This window comes from Chiloscyllium plagiosum, chromosome 22 (assembly GCF_004010195.1).
Source record: "Chiloscyllium plagiosum isolate BGI_BamShark_2017 chromosome 22, ASM401019v2, whole genome shotgun sequence".
Classification (NCBI taxonomy): Eukaryota; Metazoa; Chordata; class Chondrichthyes; order Orectolobiformes; family Hemiscylliidae; genus Chiloscyllium; species Chiloscyllium plagiosum.
This window is the reverse complement of record NC_057731.1, coordinates 56714844-56736356: the sequence shown is the minus strand read 5'-3', so window position 1 is coordinate 56736356 and position 21513 is coordinate 56714844. Positions and strand designations below refer to the sequence as shown.

At 40.9% G+C, this 21513-nt stretch overlaps 1 protein-coding gene across 5 annotated transcripts in view; it reads left to right on the top strand.

Annotated features, from left to right (window-relative positions):
* The window catches only part of shoc2 (SHOC2 leucine rich repeat scaffold protein), a 141450-nt gene that overhangs the window by 83845 nt on the left and 36092 nt on the right, over positions 1-21513 (top strand). The window lies entirely within an intron of this gene.

Below are 21513 nucleotides of genomic sequence, written 5' to 3'. Positions count from 1 at the left end.
AGTCTACCATGTGGAACTTGTCGAATGCTTTGCTGAAATCTGTAGACAATGTCCACCACTCTGCCTAAAACAATCTTCTTTGTCAACTCTTCAAAAAAAAACTCAGTCAAGTTAGTGAGACACTATTTCCCACGCACAAAGCCATGTTGACTATCCCAAATCATTTCTTGCCTTGCCAAATGCATGTAAATCCTGTCCCTCTGAATACCCTCCACCAACTCACTGATGTCAGGCTCACTGGTCTATGGTTCCCTGGCTTTTCCTTGCACCTTTCTTAAATAATGTGTTTAGGTTTATAATAAAATTGGAATTTGATTCTATCAGTCTGTTAACCCATGGCTGTAAATGTAAATTGGATACAATCCCAAAACATTTCAAGATAGTGACTAAATATATCTTGGAATCTGATGTGTTAAAAGTGAATTGATTTATTCTATTTTGTAATTCAAAAGACAAGAAATGACAATTTACTTAACCAACCACCATACTTCAAGCATTTTCTTGATTGTGATGAATAAATGAATGTTTAATCTGTTTTTGGCTTTACAAAAAGCCTTCAGGACAACTATGGAATATATATGTGTGTGTGTGTGTGTGTGTATCTCACCTGTTGCAAAATTAGCTGATGGGCCACAAGGAACTGGAATGGCAGTTTTTCATCTCTCCCTTTTATCCTTTATACCTTTCCAGTTGCCATTTGCACTCTGAAATGTGGAAATATTAAATCCTGTCCATATGTTGCTAAGTATCTACTGAATAGCATTTGTAAATTATTGTTGTGGTTCTGTTCGCTGAGCTGGAAGTTTTTGTTGCAAACATTTTGTCCCCTGTCTAGGTGACATCCTCAGTGCTTGGGAGCCTCCTGTGAAGCGCTTCTGTGGTGTTTCCTCCGGCATTTATAGTGGCCTGTCCCTGCCGCTTCCGGTTGTCAGTTTCAGCTGTCCGCTGTAGTGGCCGGTATATTGGGTCCAGGTCTATGTGTTTGTAGATTATAGCAAATGAAGGGTGATTGGAATCTGTTGGTCACTGTACTTTTGTATTTACCAGACAAAGCTCTATGTTACTGCATAAAGCTTGACAGGTATTTAATGACATTGTAGAATAAGGCATTTACTAGTTAATTGACTCATTGCCAAAAGATTATAATGGCTCTTTCAAACTTCTGTCATTGTATAACTGATATTGAATTCAATCAGCATGTTTAGATTACTGAAGCAAAACTAAATTATGGAGCTATCCAAACATAGCTATTGGTTTGAAAGAAAATCTTGTTTTATTTTGTGTCAACATAAGAACAAACCTATGTTTTTTTAAGCTGTATGGAGATGTTCCACAAGTGGTTGTATTTATATTTGCAAGTGCTAAATATGAATTCCTTATTAGAAACTTTCATATAATTATAGTTTCAGCCTAAAGATTATAATTTTGATGGCCAAAGCTAGAGGACTGAAACCTCAAATTAAATCATAGCCATTAACTCTGCCAGTTATATCTCCATGATTTGTGAGTGCAATCTAACATTTAAAGTTTAAAACAAATGACAGCCTTTACTAACAAGTGGGCAGTATATTTTGGTTTAACAAGTGGGCAGTATATTTTGGTTTAACAAGTGAGCAGTATATTTTGGTTTATCAACTGCTTATTGTCCATGAGTTAATGTGCAAATACAGAATAAAACTTGCCACGAGATCTGATAGTTTTTTTTTCCCTCTTGAAGCCCAAATTAGTTGGCAATCTTAAGCACAAAAACTTTTGGCGCCAGGTTGTGGAATTATGTTGTGTTTAATTTTATACCATACGTCATTTGTGTCCCTGATACAGTTGAAAGATATTTTCATAATTTTAAATTTAAACTTCTAAGAGATATACCTTTGAATCCATGTGGCACCTTTTTTATCCGAAGGATAGAATTAACTATTTTCAAGGGTGACAGCTTATAGAGTCATAGAGATGTACAGCATGGAAACAGACCCTTCGGTCCAACCTGTCTATGCCGACCAGATAGCCCAAACCAATCTAGTCCCACCTGCCAGCACCTGGCCCATATCCCTCCAAACCCTTCCTATTCATATATCCATCCAAATGCCTCTTAAATGTTGCAATTGTACCAGCCTCCACCACATCCTCTGGCAGCACATTCCGTACTACCCTCTGCGTGAAAAAGTTACCCCTTAGGTATTTTTTATATCTTTCCCCTCTCACCCAAGACCTATGCCCTCCAGTTCTCAGAATGCTGCTCTTCTATTGAGTCAGGAAAGTCGTCTTTGCAGTCCTGCTGTAGATTTTTCTCTCTGTGCTAATCACTGATATCTGGATTTGCAGTAAAGTTGCCAAAGGACTACAGTGTAGCGCGTTCGTTAGAGAGGAATGGCTGGTGGTGAATTTAACCTGAGTGTCACCATGCCTTCGATAAGGGGTGCGGATGAGTTAGATGGGACCTTCATGGTGACTTCAGCTGGTGTGGGAATTGAACCAGTGCTGTTGGTGACACTCTGCATTGTAAACCAGTCTTCCAGCCAATTGAACGAACTGTGCAGTTCATGAATACTAAGTGAGACAGAAGCTAATGATTTTACAGAAGATTTCTTGAAAGTGTTGCCGTAACAATGTATTGAATGTAGGGAAGCATTCTGTAAAATAAATCCGAAAAGTGTACTGCGCTGTTTGATGTGTTTTCATGATCTGAAGATTTGTTTAGCTCAAGTGGCAGAATTTAGAAGTATGGATTGCAAGTATAGTTTTAAAGCTGCTTTGACTCTATAATATTTATCGTGCTGCGCTTGATGCATGCAACACAACATAAAGTGGATACAGTTAGTATCAGTCTTTTTTGATCTGCATTGAAAATTACCACAATAAGTTTTCCTGCTCTCAGTAATGTTAAGCTTTTAAATGTTAGTCTATTGTCGTATTAATTCTTAGATACAGCATCAAGTTCATGATGCTACAGTACAGTAGATGATAGTTTGAAGCCAGTTGTACATTTATTGCATTTTTATGTTTGTAAATTCTGCAATGATAGAAAGCTCAAGCAAGTGATAATCCATTTTGTACCATGTATACTTTAAGATATGATTTCAGAAATTTATGATTTGTACATAGAAATATAATAACCTATAAGGTATTAAATTAATTTGCTGAAATATAACTAGGGCATAGAACTCGTTATTAAACATATTACCAGGTTGGTAAATGTTAATTTGCTTTCTGATAATCTTCCTGATAGACCTGTCTTAAGAGTAATGTAGCTTAGTTTCACATTGTACCTAAATTATTTTGAGCAGCTTAAAGGATGGTTGTAATAATACAATTCTTGGTACCACACTATATGGGTAACATTTGCATATTGGTATGCTTGGTGAAAGTGAGGACTGCAGATGTTGGAGATCAGAGTAGAGTGTGTGGTTCTGGAAAAGCACATTTAAGACATTTGGATAAGTATATGTATAGGAAAGGTTTGGAGGGATAGGGGCCAAATGCAGCAAGTGGGGCTACTTTGGTTTGGGAACGTGGTCAGCATGGACTGGTTGGCCCAAAGGGTCTGGTTCCATGCTGTATGACAGTGTGTGTGTCCCGCCCCTCTTTCCAGCCCCCCTCCCTCTATCAGCATCTGCTTTTTTCAACAGATTCAGTGACTTGTTATGTATTTCTAGCATTTGGTTTTCTTTCAGCTATTTAAGAATTTTGAGCCACTTCTGACTCATGATTATAGAAAGCCAGCCCTTTTTTTGCATTCTTGGTTTAGATTGATGGTGTAAGTGGAATAGTGACCTTTTCACCTCTTGGGTGTTCAAATCCAGCATCGGCAGATGTGATAAATGCCTGCAATCTGATTGACTTTTAAAGGGCATGTCTTAACACGCTCTGCTAACCAGTGTTACACTTAGCATTACAGAGATCTTGAAGTGAAACGAAAAGGACTGGACAAGAATTTTAACATTGAGCGAATTAGTTATGATCTGTTTCCATTGTTTATTGGGAAGATGGAATGGTGAAATGTAAGGAAGCAAAGACTGTGATAGACATTGATTTTAGTTTTAAAGTTGCTGAGTGTTCTCCACACGTCCTTCCTATTCCAGCGCTGACAAGTTTCTCCTTTTATGCACCAAGTATTGGAATCAGTTATAATGTAGACAGAAAAATGCTGACATTATTATTCTCTCAGAATTATTGATGACCCTAATCTCCACAATATAACAATGCTGCAACCAAAATGAATTTTTGCAAATCCCTCCCCAAAAAAAATATGCTGGAAGGTATTGAGACTTCTGAGACAGTCAACTTTTATCGAATTTCCAACACTGACACAGGTCATTTGGCTTGATGGATGTGCACCAATCAAGTTATCTTCTACTTCTAATCAAATCCATCCATGCCTTTCCCCTTTGTACTTGATTCTCCTAAAATGCATCTATGCTGTTTACCTCAACTACTCCATATTCCAGCAAGTTCCATATTTGAACCTCCAACAGCAGCGACTTATCTATTGTGTTCTAGACCTACATGAATGGCAAATTATACCATAATTGCATGTTTAGGCACACTCTACTACATTCAGGTCAGCTTGCTCTACCTGATTATCAAGAATCAGTTTAATTGCACTTCTGTTTCTTTTGGAGTAACAATGTATTGAAGGGAAAAGCAGTCCATAACATGACAAATAAAACACCCTTTTCATGACAAACATTTTCCAAATGCTTGTGTATTTGTTTGGATTATTCAGTCAGTATTAATACATGCCCTACAATTTGCCTACAAATTGGTTGTCTTACTCTTTTCATGATTTGATACAGTCTGTAACATGTAGCAGGAGTGGGTATTCTGTAACCTACTGCACAGATTCTGATTGAAAGACCTGTGTTTAAATCCTGCTCTTTTAAGAGAAAAGTTTTATTTTCCCAGGTTTAACTTGAAACTACTTGCCTTAAAAATTTGCATATATATTGTTGGAATTAAAAAATATTTAACCTAATGTAGTTGTCAAGTATTTTATGACTTATCTGAAGGCAAGGCAAAAGCCATTCAATTGAAATACTCTTCAGGATTTGTTCAAGTATGTTTTTTGAAATTTATTTTGTGTCACTAATTTGGCCACTTTCTTTAATGGTGGTTTCTATTGACCATTTATTTTCAGAACTATGAAAATTCTTCAAAAAGATCCAGTAGCTTCTGTAAGTGGTGTGAAAAGTAAAGGAAATGCATTGTGTAAAAATACTGCAGCTTCACATTTTGCTACTGTATATTTTGTATCAGTTGTACTAGCTAAAGTTTTTAGAAAAATATATTACCTTGTAAGAAATAGTCAGTTGTAAATATGTTTCATAGTATCTGTTATTTTGGTAAGCTGTCTAGCTAGGCCTCACTTTTCTAAGTCTCACTGCCCAAATCTTTCTCTATAGTTAACATTGGATAAGTTAAATTTTGGCTACAGTTGTAAAATTGTGAAATATACAAAGCGATAGGTTTGAGACAAAAATAAAATACTGCAGACGTTGGAAATCTGCAATACAATCTGAAACTGGTGGAGATATTCAGCTGTCTGACAGCACATGTAAAAATGAATGAATTAACATTTCAGGCCCATGCACTTTATTTATCTTGTTCTAGGTCCCTTGTATTGAAATGACTGTCATCTATCCATTATTGGACTTTTTTTTTCTTAAAAAAAACCTTGTCGCCATGACCAAAATTATGATGTGCTTAAATTTTCTTTCTTGGTTTACTATCTACTTTTGTTTATTCTTAAGTATTTTGGGGTGTCTTCCTATAGTAAAAGCGCTATGTAAATGCAACTGATTGCAATATATTGAAATAAAATACAATGCATTGTATAATGCTACATTTTAATGAAACTGATTAACCCTTTTCCCCACTGATAGTTCACAAATGTAATTTTGTAATAATTGGTGTATAGTTTAAATAAAGAGAGTTGTTGCAGCAGTGAGGCATGAATGCGGTCACTGAAATTTTGAGTTTTGGATTCAAACAAGCACAAGAATCTCAATCTAGTTCTGTGAATTTAACCATAAACATATGCTTTTATCTTGATTTTAAAAAGAATTTCTTTTTTCATGCTTTATAGAAACAGGATGATATATATTCCTGCTTTAATTTGTTTTAATGCATTCATGTGCCACTTAGACTGCTTTCTTCTTACTCTAACACTTTCCTTTCTCTTTCAAGTTGCCTATAGACCATGTTTTAGCTCTACCGAATTACTTTAACAGAGTCATTAGTCCAAAGACACAGAGAGCCATCACAATAGTTGCCTTTGCATGTGCAACAGACCCAGTGGTGTTGCTAAACCTGAATGCATCTGTGCATGTGCAGACAATGTCACTCCATTCCTTACATTGTACTGTCAACATCAGCTGACTTAAAATGTGGGACTACTAACCGGGTACAAGAGATTGCAACTGCTTCTTGGTGTGGCTGTTAAAAGAGCACTGTTCCGCTTTGTTCTCCTTTGGTGTAGCCAGCCAGCGGAATGTTTTTGAACATGATGTATAGTGCACAGGTTGTTGTCCTTGAAGAGTCCCATCAGGTGGGTCTCACTGGCCTCCACCAAGGCCACAATGGAAGTACAGGTCTGTCTCAACTCCTGATTGATCTTTCGCATGATGGAAAAGCAGTTCAGAAATGCAGTTGGGTGGATTTCTCGTAGTGGCTTATCTCCCTCAGAGCCTCTGTACCGGGTCTGTAGCAGTACGGCATCTTGATCTTGCCTTTGGTTGGATTTCCTTTCTGGGCCATACTGGTCGCCAGCTGTTCATGAGAAGCTTGCCCTGGCGTCCATTTGTACTGTGATTCTGGCCATTTCCTAAATGAATTCAGCTCAATCTGAGACATACAGTTAATATGGAGAATCTCCCCATCATCTGCCTTTTGAAACTGAGGAACACCCCAAGCAGATATTGGATAGAGCCTGACACCAAGCAGTCTCCACCAAACTCTGACTGGGGAATTAATTGCTGCCCTATCTGGTCCCAATTGTTTTTAGTTGTCCATTTCATAAACTCTTGATATATCTGTGGGATGCAGACTGTGTGTGAAGGCTGGTTCAATATACTAACCTCCCACTTGGAAGACAGCTGTGTCTGTTGCTTGACATAGTACTGCCAGGTGCAATTTCTGCACCTGTGTTCTTCCTGCATCACCAAGCCTTTACATTCATTAAAAATACTGCATTTCGTAAAAGGCTCATTATTGTGAACTTGCATCTCCCTATTTCCATCAAGTGTGGGTGACCACCTTTTGTAGAATATGCTTTTTCCCTGGTGTGTAATGCGGGAGTTATCTCCCTTTTAATCTTGCACTTTATAACTTTGAATCTGAGTTGCTGTCTTGAATTATATCTATCATGGCTAAGGTTCTGTTGCATTTCTCCTCTTACACGTTTGGGTCAGGGCTATAAATAATAGCTGAAGCCAGTGGGTGGTCCTGGTAGAATTAAAATTGACTGTCCGTATTCATAACTGTTACTTGATGGCATTATCAATGGCTCTTCCATCACTTTGTTATAGGTGATGGGACAGTAATTGGTAGGTTGAATGTTCTCTGCTTTCTGTGAACAAGATGTACTCGTTTTCTACTTTGTCTAATAGACGCCAGTTTAAATACTGGGACAGGAGGAGTGACTTGTTCTAGAGCACAGGTTTTCATTACTTTTTGATATCAGGGTTCAGAAACTTTGCTGTGCCCAGTATCCTTGTGTGTTTTTTGATCATGTGCAATGAATTGGATTGGCTGACATTTGATTTTGAGGACCCAGGAGGAATTCAGGATGGATTATCCACTTTGTAGTATTTTGAATATAGTTGCCTGATCTTACAGAATCCTTACACTGTGGACGAAGGCATTTGGCCCATCGGATATCTTATGTTCCGGGGCCTCAAACCTAGTCCACACCCACTTCAGGGTCCTGACCTGTGGATGGGGGATTTCCCCTTTTAACAACTGGTCTAAGGCAGGGTGATTGAGACAGGCACAGTAGTTATTTTTTATCTTATGGGCTATGATCCAGACCCTCAGACCTCACTACTAGATGACTCCAATCTACTTTTCCCAGGGGGACTCTAACCTCCATTCCAAGTAACTTATGATTCTGAAAGCAAACTTGTTAGCATGCAGGTGCAAAAGTTACTTCAGAGATTCTGTCACCACAGAGTCCTTGGGGATGAGACATAACCTGAGTGGTAGGTTAAGGAGAGTGATCAAGGTAAATCTTACCTTTTGAGCCCATCCGTCTCATGCAACCAACAGTCAGACAATCACTTATTCAATCCACCTAGAAGCTCCATGTATGTTGGAATCCCACTACTGCCACCAAACGTTAGGTTCTTTTTCTTGAGTTTCTTACACATTTGATGCAACTGCAATACCCCAACTTCTGTGAACAGCTAAAATTTTATTTGCTAAGTACAAAAGCTGTGTTGGATCACAACACTCTTCGCAATGCTTGCAAAGCGTGTCAAGAGAAGCTCTCTGAACAAAGGGACAGTTCTTCCTTTATACAAAATCTTTACATCACAATCAGTAATGCCCACAAGACAACCCCCAGTTGCTCTCCCACTGTCACATGCTGTTTAAGACACAGTGCAGTGACCTGATCATCTCCAGAAGCAGTGTAATGTAAATCATCACTTAATGGCAAGACCTGGTGTGAATTGTATTTTTGTTTTGTAACTATAGGGTGCGGTCAGAATTTTAATTGCAATATTCTAATTGATTTTGAATATGTGATGATGATGCAAATGGCTCTGAATAACTAGGAAATGGCCAAGCAATGGCTCTGAATGGAAAGGGATGGGAATGTAAATTCCTTACATTCTACCTGTAAGGCAAGACATGCCACCCTACCCCGGGAGATCCAATTTCCTGCAGGTCAGCAGAGCAAATGAACCCTTTAATATCTCAGCCTGAGACTGGAATCAAACCCAGGACCCTAGTACTGTGAGGCAGTAATGCGAACTGCTGAGCTACTGTGCTGCCCCAACCTCTTTTGCAGTTACTGGCTGGGTGTCTTCATTATTGGAGATGTTCATAGTCATAGAGAAACAGATCTTTTGGTTCCACTTGTCCATGCCAACCAGAAATCCTGAATAAACCGCGTCCCATTTGCCAGCCCATTTACTTCTAAACCCTTCCCATTCCTATACCCATCCAGATACCTTTTAAATGTTGTAATTATGCCAGCTTTCTCCACTTCCTCTGGCAGCTCATTCCATACACATGAAAAAATTGCCCTTCTTAGGTCCTTTTTTAAGTTTTGCTCCTCTCACTATGAACCTGTGCACCCCCATCCCACAGGGAAAATATCTTGTCTGTCTACCCTATCCATGCCACTTATGATTTTATAATGCAACCTCCTCTGAATGATTGTTGAATTCCTTGCCATCTTTCACTAGTGGATGCAATAGAACTGCAGAAATTTGATGTGATCTGGTAGACAGGAGAGGGACCTTTGTAAACTACTTTCAAAAATGACCTTAAATGGGAGTGAGTTGAGTCAGGCTGCGTGATTTTTATTTAACAATTCAATCTTGTGTGAAGGAGTCTGTCTGCATTGTGAGCATTCTTACTTAGACTTTTGACTTGCCAGTTCCTGTTGTGGTGTTTCTCATTTGCTGTGATGTGTAGGAAGATGATCGGCTGTACTGCTGTCCATTGTTTAATTATTAGAGGTGAAATTGTTATACAATAGGTTGTTTGTTATTGCAGAATCTCTGTGCCTTTTGTATAAAGTTTTGTATACTAATCATTTGATCTAACATTAAAAATTCCAATTGTGGGCTTTGGCACAGATTGCATCAAAATGACTATTTTAAATGAAGCATATTTTACCCATTAGTGTGCTCTGGGCAGAATTTCAATGAAAGCATTGAGCCTGTCTTAACTGTTTCGGTTTCTGTCTCTTCTTAGAATTAGACACTGTGATAGTGAATACTTTTTGAACTTTATTTGAATTATTGATTGATTTTGGAACTTTTCTGCATTCTGGCAATTAACCTGCTGGCAAAGGGAAATTTTTATAAAATACCAAACTTCTTAGTGCCTATTTTTAAGATGAGTTAAATAGGTTACAGTTAAGTCATGTGATTTGCAAATGAGGATTAATATTTAGTTTGTACTCTTAAACCTTGGGTTTCATTTAATGGAGTTGGATTATCTCTGCCCTAAAGAATTTATGATGCTAACTGGCAGCTGTTGATGAGGACCTAATTCTGGAAATGCTGGAGATTATAATCCAAAAAATCCACACCTCTCTAGTAGTTTATGCCAATTTGGTACTTGTATGTTTATCATTAGTTACACAATGGAATTCATGGCTCTGGACTCTCATCCTTCAGTTTAAATGCAAATTGCTGTACAATTAGGGTAAATTGAAGTTATTTTAAAAATGGCGGTGATGAGATCTGGTTGTGACATTGTGTGGAGAAGTTTTATTTAAACAGCGTTTGAAAATGCTTGTTTCACAGTTTATCAGTTAAAATGTCAGAATAGCCATAAATGTGACTCTATAACATTTAAGCATAGGAATCTGGGAAGTGTCTTGAATAATTGCATTAGCACATTGCATGAGTTCATGAAGTTTATTCTTAGAAGGAAAGTAATATTTACAAGCGTTACAATTTTTCTTGCTTTTGGAGGGGTATTGCAGGCAACTTATTTCAATGCCTTGTAGTGGAGCAGTCACCGATCAAGAAATTTCAACTCTGCTTGTGATGCTTGCAAGATACTATCTGGCTTGGAATACCTGCTACACTAAGGTGTTAAAGGCAATCCATACTATTGTGCTATTAAAATAAATGTAGTTTTTGCTTTGAACCTTTCTGAATTTTTGAAAGAGTTTGTCTGAACATTAACTTCTATATAATATTTCCAACAATGTTCGTAGTTTTGAAGAACTTTCATTTTCAAGAATCATAATTATTGCTTTTTATGCAGTTTCATTGCTTTTGCAATTTGAGTGACTAGCATTTGTTTAAAATCCTTTGAGAATTGGCCAAGCTGTTTGCTTGTATTCTGTATCTAGTTCTTCTTCCCAACACCATAAAGTAATATAAACGTTTTACAGAAACTACTAATGTGACCAGCAAGAAGGCTGTGTTAGCAGGCCTGTTTCTTCCGAATTGGATCCAGTACCCTTGTGCCTATAGTGTCTGATAACATGACAGAATTCACAATTGCCATTTTTGTTGTGAAATGGGCTGCTGATATTCATGGAAATGTGTTGCTGGAGAAGCGCAGCAGGTCAGGCAGCATCTAGGGAACAGGAGAATCGACGTTTCGGGCATTAGCCCTTCTTCAGGAATGAGGCTAAATGGGAGGATTGGAAAGAGAAGTTGTTCAGGGTGAGGACCAGTTCAGTCAGTCGAAGGAGGGTGTCAGTGGAAGGGTACTGGTCAGTACGGCGGGAAAGGAAGAAGCGGAGGGCTTTGAGTCCTTCGTGATGGGGGATGGAGGTGTACAGGGACTGGATGTCCATGGTGAAAGTAAGGCGTTGGGGACCGGGGAAGCGAAAATCCTGGAGCAGGTGGAGGGCGTGGGTGGTGTCCCGAATGTAGGTGGGGAGTTCTTGGACTAAGGGGGACAGGACGGTGTCAAGGTAGGCGGATATGAGTTCGGTGGGGCAGGAGCAGGCGGAGACAATGGGTCGGCTGGGGCAGTCAGGTTTGTGGATTTTGGGCAGGAGGTAGAAGCGGGAGGTGCGGGGTTGTGGGACTATGAGGTTGGAGGCGGTGGATGGGAGATCCCCCGAGGTGATGAGGTTATGGACGGTCTGGGAGATGATGGTTTGGTGGTGGGGGGTGGGGTCATGGTCAAGGGGGCAGTAGGAGGAGGAGCCTCATTCCTGAAGAAGGGCTAATGCCCAAAACGTTGATTCTCCTGTTCCCTAGATGCTGCCTGACCTGCTGCGCTTCTCCAGCAACACATTTCCATCTCTGATCTCCAGCATCTGCAGACCTCATTTTCTCTTCTGCTGATATTCATATCTCTTAAAGTGGTGTTCCCCCACTCTGGTTAAACATTTTCCGCTATCGCATCCGACCAATGAATAGAGGTAAAAATGAAATATTGATTTGTGTAAAAATTGTGTTGCATTCTACTTGTGTCATTGACCTCCAGTGTTCCTTTTATTGTCAAGGATTATGCTATTGCATAGTGTGATGTGGCAAGTGCTCATCCAGTATGACTTGTCAGTATCCAAGGCAAAGTTTCTTTACAAAAGCAAAATACTGTAGATGCTGTAAATGTTAAATAAAAACTGAAAATATTGAGCATTTCAGACAGCCATCTGTGGAGGGAAAGGCAAAAGTGAGGACTGCAGATGCTGAAGATTAGAGTCTAGATTAGAGTGGTGCTGGAAAAACACAGCAAGTCAGGTAGCGTCCAGGGAGTAGGAAAATCGACATTTCGGGCAAAAGGCCTTCATCAGGACTGAAGGCAGGGAGCCTCCAGGGTGGAGAGATAAATGGGGTCGGGGTGGGGCGAAGGCAGTAAAGAGTACAATGGGTGGATAGAGGTGGGGAAGAAGGTGATAGGTCAGAGAGGAGGGTGGAGTAGATTGGTGGGAAGGGAGATTAGCAGTTAGGACAGGCCAAGAGGATGGTGCTGAGCTGGAAGCTTGGAACTGGGGTAAGTTGGGGGAGGGGAAATGAGGAAACTGCCCTAACTGCCAATCTCCCTTCCCACCTATCTACTCCACCCTCCTCTCTGACCTATCACCTTCATCCCCATCTCTATCCACCCATTGTATTCTTTGCTACCTTCTCCCCACCCCTACCCCCCTCCCATTTATCTCTCCACCCTGGAGGCTCCGAGCCTTCCTTCAGTCCTGATGAAGGGCTTTTGCCTGAAACGTCAATGTTCCTGCTGCTTGGATGCTGCCTGACCTGCTGTGCTTTTCCAACAACACACTAATCTGTGGAGGGAAACAGAGTTAACATTGTGGAATGGTAATGACCCTTGATCAAAACTGAGGTGAGAAAGAAATGTATTGGTTTTGAATAAATGGAGGGGGGAGGAAATGGAGGATTAAGAAAAAGGGGAAGGTTTTTCATTGGATGAGGTGTGAGATTAAATAACAAAAGCCAAAGGGACTGGTAGAAAGTAACAACCTTTAGAAATGTCCAGATGAGGTTTTGAATGGCTGGACAACAACTGTTTAAATGCAAAGTGAAGGGAAAAAGAAACAAGAAGTGAGGAAATGAAAACATTGAACAAAGTAGAAGCTGAGATTATTATCGAAAATTTTTGAATTTAATGTTAAGCCTAGCACTGAATTGAAAGAGGAGGTGCCATTCTTTGACCTTTCATTGAGTTTCATTGGAACACTCCCAGGCCAAAATTTGAGCAGGAGCACGTTGGAAATTTGAAATGGCAACTAATAGCAATGATGTTGAGCCGACATTGGATTGGGGTGGACAAAGTCAAAAATCACATGACACTAGTTATAGTTGCCTGAGGAAGGAGGCAGGGTTCCGAAAGCTTGTGGCTTCAAATAAACCTGTTGGACAATAACATTTTAAAACAGTGATGGAAAAGGATAGACCAGATCTAAAAGTTGAAGTTCTGAATTGGAGAAAGGCCAATTTTGATGGTATTAGTCAAGAACTTTCAAAAGCTGATTGGGCGCAGATGTTTACAGGTAAAAGGACGGCTGGAAAATGGGAAGTCTTCAGAAATGAGATAATGAGAGTCCAGAGGAAGTATATTTCTGTCAGGGTGAAAGGAAAGGCTGGTAGGTGTAGGGAATGCTGGATGACGAAAGAAATTGAGGGTTTGGTTAAGAAAAAGAAAGAAGCATATGTCAGGTATAGACAGGATAGATCGAGTGAATCCTTAGAGTACAAAGGAAGTAGGAGTATACTTAAGAGGGAAATCAGGAGGGCAAAATGGGGACATGAGAGAGCTTTGAGAAAGTGAGGACTGGAGATGCTGGAGATCAGAGCTTAAAAATGTGTTCTGGAAAAGCGCAGCAGGTCAGGCAGCATCAAAGGAGCAAGAGAATCGACGCTTCGGGGATAAGCCCTTCTTCAGGAAGAAGGGCTTATGCCCGGAACATGAGAGAGCTTTGGCAAGCAGAGTTAAGAAGAATCTAAAGGGTTTTACAAATACATTTAAGGACAAAGGGGTAACTAGGGAGAGAATAGGGCCCCTCAAAGATCAGCAAGGCAGCCTTTGTGTGGAGACGCAGGAGATGGGGGAGATACTAAATGTGTATTTTGCATCACTATATACTGTGAAAAAGTACTTGGAAGATATAGAATGTAGGGAAATAGATGGTGACTTTTTGAAAAATGTCCTTATTACAGAGGAGGAAGTGCTGGATGTCTTGAAATGCATAAAAGTTAATAAATCCTCAGGACCTGATCAGGTGTACCCTAGAACTCTTTGGGAAGCTAGAGAAGTGATTGCTGGGCCTCTTGCTGAGATATTTGTATCATCGATAGTCACAGGTGAGATGCCGGAAGACTGGAGGTTGGCTAACGTAGTGCCACTGTTTAAGAAAGGCTGTAAGGACAAGCCAGGGAACTATAGACCAGTGAGCCTGATGTCGTTAGTGAGCAAGTTGTTGGAGGGAATCCTGAGGGACAGGATGTACGTGTATTTGGAAAGGCAAGGACTGATTAGGTATAGTCAACCTGGCTTTGTGCGTGGGAAATAATGTCTCACAAACTTGATTGTGTTTCTTGAAGAAGTAACAAAGAGGATTGATGAGGGCAGAACAGTGGACGTGATCTATATGGACTTCAGTAAGGCGTTTGACAAGATTCCCCACTGGAGACTAGTTAGTAAGGTTAGATCTCACGGAATACAGGGAGAACTAGTCATTTGGATACAGAACTGGCTCAAAGGTGGGTGGTGGTGGAGGGTTGTTTTTCAGACTGGTGGCCTGTGACCAGTGGAGTGCCAGAAGGATCGGGGCTGGGCCCTCTACTTTTTGTCATTTACATAAATGATTTGGATGCGAGCATAAGAGGTACAGTTAATAAGTTTAGGGTGTAGGTTTGCTCGCTGAGCTGTAGGTTTGATATCCAGACGTTTCATTACCTGGCTAGGTAACATCATCAATGGCGACCTCCAAGTGAAACGAAGCTGTTGTCTCCTGCTTTCTATTTATATCTTTCTTCTGGATGGGTTTCCTGGGGTTTGTGGTGATGTCATTTCCTGTTCGTTTTCTGAGGGGTTGATAGATGGCATCTAGATCTGTGTGTTTGTTTATGGCATTGTGGTTAGAGTTCCAGGCCTCTAGGAATTCTCTGGCATGTCTTTGCTTAGCCTGTCCCAGGATAGAGGTGTTGTCCCAGTCGAAATGGTGGCTTTTTTCATCCGTGTGTAGGGCTATCAGGGAGAGAGGGTCGTGTCTTTTTGTGGCTAGCTGGTGTTTGTGTATCCTGGTGGCTAACTTCCTGTTTGTCCTACGTAGTGTTTGTGGCAGTCCTTGCATGGAATTTTGTAGACGACGTTGGTTTTGTCCATGGGTTGTACTGGGTCTTTTAAGTTTGTTAGTTTTTGTTTGAGAGTGTTGGTGGGTTTGTGTGCTACTAGGTTTCCGAGGGGTCTTAGTAGTCTGACTGTCATTTCTGAAATGACTTTGATGTATGGTAAGGTGGTTAGAGTTTCTGGCTGTGTTTGGTCTGCTTGTCATGGCTTGTTCTTGAGGAATCTGCGGACTGTATTTTTTGAGTATCCGTTCTTCTTGAATACGTTGTATAGGTGGTTCTTTGTTTTCCGAAGTTCATCTGTGCTGCAGTGTGTGGTGGCTCGTTGGAATAGTGCTCTGATACAGCTTTGTTTGTGTGTGTTGGGATGGTTGCTGGCGTAGTTAAGTATTTGGTCAGTAGTTGTCGGTTTTCTGTATACGCATGTTTGTAGTTCTCCATTGTCCTTTCTTTCAACTGTCCAGTTAGTAAGTTTGCAGAAGACACCAAAGTCGGAGGTGTAGTGGACAGCGAAGAGGGTTACCTCAGATTACAACAGGATCTGGACCAGATGGGCCAATGGGCTGAGAAGTGGCAGATGGAGTTCGATTCGGATAAATGCGAGGTGCTCCATTTTGGGAAAGCAAATTTTAGTAGGACTTATACACTTAATGGTAAGGCCCGGTGGGCGGCACGGTGGCACAGTGGTTAGCACTGCTGCCTCACAGCGCCTGAGACCCGGGTTCAATTCCCGCCTCAGGCGACTGACTGTGTGGAGTTTGCACGTTCTCCCCGTGTCTGCGTGGTTTCCTCCGGGTGCTCCGGTTTCCTCCCACAGTCCAAAAGATGTGCAGGGTCAGGTGAATTGGCCATGCTAAATTGCCCGTAGTGTTAGGTAAGGGGTAAATGTAGGGGTATGGGTGGGTGGACTTGTTGGGCCGAAGGGCCTGTTTCCACACTGTAATGTAATCTAATCTAAATTCATGCCCTAGGGAGTGTTGTTGAACAAAGAGACCTGGGAGTGCAGGTTCATAGCTCCTTGAAAGTGGAGTTGCAGGTAGACAGGATAGCGAAGGCTGCGTTTGGTATGCTTTCCTTTATTTGGTCAGAGTATTGAATACCGGAATTGGGAGGTCGTATTGCGGCTGTACAGGACTTTGGTTAAATCACTATTGGAATATTTCATGCAAGATGTTGTGAAACTGGAAAGGGTTCAGAAAGGATTTACAAGGATGTTGCCAGGGTTGGAGGATTTGAGCTATAGGAAAAGGCTGAACAGGCTGGGGCTGTTTTCCCTGGAGCGTTGGAGGCTGAGGGGTGACCTTAGAGGTTTATAAAATCATGAGGGGCATGGATAGGATAAATAGACAAAGTTTTTTCCCTGTGGTGGGGGAGTCCAGAACTAGAGGGCATAGGTTTAGGATGAGAGGGAAATGATATAAAAGAGACCTAAGGTGTTTCACGCAGAGGGTGGTACGTGTATGGAATGAGCTGCCAGAGGGAGTGGTGGAGGCTGGTACAATTACAACATTTTAAAAGGCATCTGGATGGGTATATGAATAGGAAGGGTTTGGAGGGATAAGTGCCGGGTGCTGGCAGGTGGGACTAGATTGGGTTGGACTATCTGGTCAGCATGAACGAGTTGGACCCAAGGGTCTGTTTCCGTGCTGAACATCTCTATGACTCTATGACAGTGTGGTGTAATTTTTAACTAATAGAGAGCTCAGCCATGCTCCTGGACTGAATGGAGATGGTTTGAAAAGTGGTCACCCAGCTGACATTTGATCTCCTTAATCTAAAGGAATCTGTCATGAGCAGCAGATGCAATGTACAACACTGAAGCACAGAAAGTTTGCCATTTCACTTGGAAAGTAACATTTCGAGCCTTGGATGCTAAGAAGGGAGGAGGTAAAAGGGCAGTCTTTGTATCTCCATTTGCATGGAGGGATGCAATTTTTAGAACTTTTAAGTAAGCTTTTGAGACATCTGTAAATTCTGAATGTTACCTTTTATATGTAATCATATATCCAACAAGTCGAAACTACCATATACTGCATTTGCTTTAATAGCATTTCAGGTATTAGAACATAGAACATTACAGCGCAGTACAGGCCCTTCGGCCCTGTGGTTCCACAGGTCGGCGCAACAATCTGAAGCTCATCTAACCTGCACTATTCCATTTTCATCCATATGTTTATCCAGTGACTATTTAAATACCAGTAAAGCTGGCGAATCTACTACTTTTGCAGGCAGTGCGTTCCATGCCCCTACTACTCTGAGTAAAGAAACTACCTCTGACATCTGTCCTATATCTATCAATTTGAAGCTATGTCCCCTCATGTTAGCCATTGCCATCAGAGGAAAAAGGCTCTCCCTGTCCAACCTATCTAACCCTCTGATTTATCTTGTGTCTCAATTAAGCCGCCTCTCAATCATCATCTAACTAAAACAGCCTCAAGTCCTTCAGCCTTTCCTCTTAAGACCTTCCTTCCATATCGGGCAGCATCCGAGTAAAGGTTGTATTGGTATTAGATTTCTAGTTTTTATTGACTTGTTAATAGTTCACATATGTTTACCAAAGGAGAAATGAAAGTGGAAGGAATTTGATTTTATGTGTCCCTTAGGGTGCCCTAAGATGCTTTTCTAGCCAATTGAGCACTTTTTGAGATACAGTCACTATTATAATGAAGCCGGCTTACACACAGGAAGGTCCCACAAACAACAACATAATGATGACTAGATAACCTCTTGTGTGATGCTAGTTGAGGAATAAATGTTGATTAAGACAACAGGGAGAATTCACTGTACCTTTTAAATAATGCTGAGAGATTTTTAAAAATCTACTGAGCAAATACGGTCTCAGTTTGCTTCTCATCAGAAACAAGGTTGTTCTGACGGTGAGGTGCTCTCTCAGCACTGCACTAAAGTACAATTTAATGCGTGGTTCTCTGAACCGGACCATGAATCTACAGCTATCATGACTCTGGTGCAGTTGCTTTGAGTTAAGGTGCAGTGATGATAATTTGTAGATTGGCTGTTGAACTACTAAAGCTTTCATAATTTTTTCACGTGAAGCTTTATCCTGATAGGTCATCTTGTCTGCTGACATTGTCTGTTTTGGTAGCTGGCCTTATATTAAAGTTTGAAAAATGTTTTTAAACCATTTTAAACACGCAAACAGGAAATGGTCAAGTGTTCTTTTTGACCAATATCTGAAATCAATCTTTGGTGATAAATCCACAGAGCATTTCCTGTGTTCTTTGGGCTGCACATATTGCAATATTTGTTTTTGCAGACCTGTGCATCTATCTAGATAAAGCATTACAAGAGCCATAGGTTAGTAACCTTTTAAGCTACAGTATATATTTTGTGAAAATAAGACCTCTGCAAAGGGCAGTGCAAAATCTCTTAAAGCTGTGCTTCTTAACTTGTGTTCGTAACATTGTCCAATCTCTGTTCTGTGACAGAATTTGAAAATTTCAGGTGTCAGCTGTGACTCAATCGGATTCATGAGTCACCAAATTATGGGTTTGATCTTATTTCAGGATTCTACAAAAATCTCGCATAAATGGTGTTTCATTTTGTTTTTTAGTCACATTGGTTAATTTAAATTTTTGTGGGATATAAACATTTTCACATTGCACCAAGATTTTTCTATCCATTCATGGAGTGTGTATGATGTTGGCAAGGCCAGCATTTAATACCCATCCTAGTTGCCTTTGGGGCAATTAAGAATCAACCACATTGCTTTGAATCTAGAGTCGCATGTAGGAAGTCCAGGTAGAGACAGCAAACCTCCTTCTAAACAGCGTTATTGAGTCAGATGGGTCTTGTGACAATCACCAATGGTTACCATTTGATGAGCTTTTAATTGCAGATTTTTATTGAATTTAATTTTTTTTACCTCCCAGGGTAGCATTTGGACTAGTACAGTGATATTACCATTTCGCCATCATCTCCGCACACTTGGTTCTCAAGTTGCAAAATGCTTTTGGTTGGTGATATAATTGGGTTTTAGCTGTTTAAAATTTTTAAAAATTTGTTTTGTTAGTGAGTTTTGAGAAGATTTGTAGCTCAGGTTTGTTTTTGTTGAAATCAGGTCATGTGAATTAGTGCATGATGACATAGCAAAGGGTTTAAATAACAGTTGGCCAAGAGTAGTTGTGTTTTGCTGACATAAGAACTGGAAGCTAGTTTAAGAGGGGAAAGTTATAACATTGACACTGTAAAAGGGTGTCACCTTCTCTGATCAACACATTTTTAGATAATTGAAGGAAATACATTTAAATGGAAAATTGTAACCCTGTAGATGAAAAGCAATACTCAGCAATATAGTAACTGATGAATTTAGTCTATATTTGTTAATCCTTAAATGGGTTGGCGGAGTCAAGTTTCTTTTTAAGTCAGACATGAAAAATGGTTAATTATTACAGATGATTGAGAATGAAGGGTTTATATTGGGTAGATGTTAGGTTGCCACACAGGAGGCTGCTAAATAAGCTAAGAGCTCATGGTGTTGGGGACAAAATACTGGCATGGATCGAGGATTGAATGACTGGTAGCAGGCAGAGAGTAGGGATAAAGGGATCTTTCTCAGGATGGCAACTGGTGAGTAGTGGAGTTTCGCAGGAATTGGTGTTGGGACCTCAACTATTCCTGCTATACTTTAGTGACTTGGACAAGGTAACTGAGGGCATTGTTGCCTAGTTTGCAGATGATACAAAGGTAGGTGTTGAGGAAGCAGGGAGGCTGACAGGCTAGGAGAGTGGGCAAAGACCTGGCAAAATATAATGTGGGCAAGTGAGAGGTTATACACTTTGGTAGGAAGAATAGAACATGGAACAGTACAGCACAGAACAGGTCCTTCGGCCCACGATGTTGTGCCGAACATTTGTCCTATCTTAAGCACCTACCCAATTGCCGCTTAAAGTTCGCCAATGATTCTGACTCTGCCACTCCCACAGGCAGCGCATTCCATGCCCCCACCACTCTCTGGGTAAGTCTCTGACTGTCTACTCTATCTCTTCCTCTGATCATCTTATAAACCTCTATCAAGTCACCCCTCATCCTTCGCCATTCCAATGAGAAAAGGCCTAGCACTCTCAGCCTATCCTCGTACGACCTATTCTCCGTTGTGGTTCTGTTCGCCGAGCTGGGAATTTGTGTTGCAGACGTTTCGTCCCCTGTCTAAGTGACATCCTCAGTGTTTGGGAACCTCCTGTGAAGCGTTTCTGTGATCTTTCCTCCGGGATTTATAGTGATTTGTATCTGCCGCTTCCGGTTGTCAGTTCCAGCTGTCCACTGCAGTGGTCGGTATATTGGGTCCAGATCGATGTGCTGTGGATGAGATCATCCACAGATTCAATCAATAAGCACATTGATCTGGACCCATATACCGACCACTGCAACGGACAGCTGGAACTGACAACCGGAAGCGGCAGATTCAAACCACTACAAATGCCGGAGGAAAGATCACAGAAACGCTTCACAGGAGGCTCCCAAGCACTGAGGATGTCACCTAGACAGGGGACGAAACGTCTGCAACACAAATTCCCAGCTCGGCGAACAGAACCACGACAGTGAGCACCCGAGCTACAAATCTTCTCACAAACTTTGGACCTATTCTCCATTCCAGGCAACATCCTGGTAAATAGAGGTGCAAATTATTTTGTAAATGAGGAAAGGCTTCAGAAATCTAAAACACAGAGATTGGGGAGTCCTAGTTCAAGATCCTTTTCAGGTTAACATGTAGGTTCATTTGGTAGTTAGGCAAATGCAATGTTAGTTTTCATTTCAAGAGGTCTAGAATACAAGAGCAGAATGTACTGTATAAAGTTCTGGATCAGTGGTGCTGGAAGAGCACAGCAATTCAGGCAAAATCCGACGAGCAGCAAAATCGACGTTTCGGGCAAAAGCCCTTTATCAGGAATAAAGGCAGAGAGCCTGAAGCGTGGAGAGATAAGCTAGAGGAGGGTGGGGTGGGGAGAAAGTAGCATAGAGTACAATAGGTGAGTGGGGGAGGAGATGAAGGTGATAGGTCAGGGAGGAGAGGCTAGAGTGGATAGGTGGAAAAGGAGCTAGGCAG